The sequence below is a fragment of the Schistosoma mansoni genome (assembly GCF_000237925.1).
Source record: "Schistosoma mansoni, WGS project CABG00000000 data, supercontig 0305, strain Puerto Rico, whole genome shotgun sequence".
Taxonomy (NCBI): domain Eukaryota; kingdom Metazoa; phylum Platyhelminthes; class Trematoda; order Strigeidida; family Schistosomatidae; genus Schistosoma; species Schistosoma mansoni.
Genome location: NW_017386161.1, coordinates 46,659 through 48,282, shown reverse-complemented (window position 1 = coordinate 48,282; position 1,624 = coordinate 46,659).

Here is a 1,624-nt window from a genome sequence, read left to right as displayed (position 1 = left end):
ATGTTCAACTGTAAGAATGTGACCCTTGTTTTGCCAATTCTTGCCTTCATATCTGCATTAGATCCTCCTTGTTCATCCATGATGCAGCTGACCAGATACGTGAAAGATTCCACAACTTCTGCAGCTTCTTCATCAAGTGTGATTAACTTAGTGTTCTCCGTGTTGTATCTGAGGATCTTGGCTTTTCCCTTGTATGTTTTGAGGCCTACTGATGCAGAGGCTTCTGTTACACTGGTTGTCTTGACCTGCATTTGTTCGTATGTATGGGATAGAAGTCAAATTATCTTCGAATTCTGGGGTTAATTAGTAAATACTAAAACGATTCACATTCAGGATTGTCAAAAATTATATGAAACAATGAAACGTAAATGGGAAATCATTCCTTGATTTACTTAAACGTTAATTGTAATACATGTGATAAGCTTTTAACGGTCAAAGTTAATAGACATACCAAATTTATGAATACACTTATATTTCACTCGATCTTGATGATGAAATTTGAATTTAATCAATCTTTGAAGTCATTTAATCTTTTTGACTGAATTCCTTGACGTTGAAGTTAGATGCTTAAAAATCCTAACACATATCATACTCATTCCACAAACCGATAACTATCGTAATTTAGCTACTTAGTCATAGCGAATAGTAGATTTTAATTTCAATATAATCATCTATACTGGAATGTAAGAGGATATATCTGATGTATGCCTAATAGGATAAAACATTGCTGTTAATCAATTGTATGACAAATATACAGTTCTTTATTTTATAAAATTTTCATTTATACTTACCAGAAAGGGTTTTGTGGAGATTTCAGTATTTCATAGTTGAAATCATGAGTCAATTGAAGCTAGACTACCATGGAAAACCTAGAAGTACTGGACGGCCGTTTCGTCCTATTATGGGACTCCTCAGCAGTGGTCTAGCTTCAAATTTATACTTATATTTGAAATAATTGACATACTTTCTTGTTATACATTTAGTCACACAATTTAACATTTAGAAACCTCTGAGGAATGAAATTATAGTGTAGGCTATAGTATTTTTAATCTGATAGAATCAAGTTGATAAATGTCATGTTGAAATTAGTCATTGAATATTCTTTCATAACACATTCTAATCTATAGGTAAGTGGGTTATGTTATCAAGTCATATGATGTAAATTTAGACCAAGATTGGCTTGTAGATGTATATTTATTGATCAAGGATTTAAACCATTCAATTGAATTATTGTGTATGCTATCAAATTGTGGAAGTGAGTACATTGGCAGGCTGAGGGACTTTTTCTATACACACTTCTACTTAACGAGCCATCACTTTGCCTGCTTAGTGTGACGTCAAGGAAACAGTAAGGATAAACTACTAGAACTGTTCAACAGTGTACATCCAGCGGTTAATCTCAATGGTGAAGGCGAGTGTTATCAAATTGTAAAATTATGAGATCCTAATTTTGTGATAGTAAACAACCTTATTAGCATAGTCATTATATGTGAAAAGTATGTTTGAAAATAAGCTCAGTGATTGAGATTTTATATAATTCCAACGTTTTGTCCAGCTAACTTGTCTGGACTTCTTCAGGGTAATAAACAAAATCGAAATCATCAAAGAAATATAGTTTTTTTTT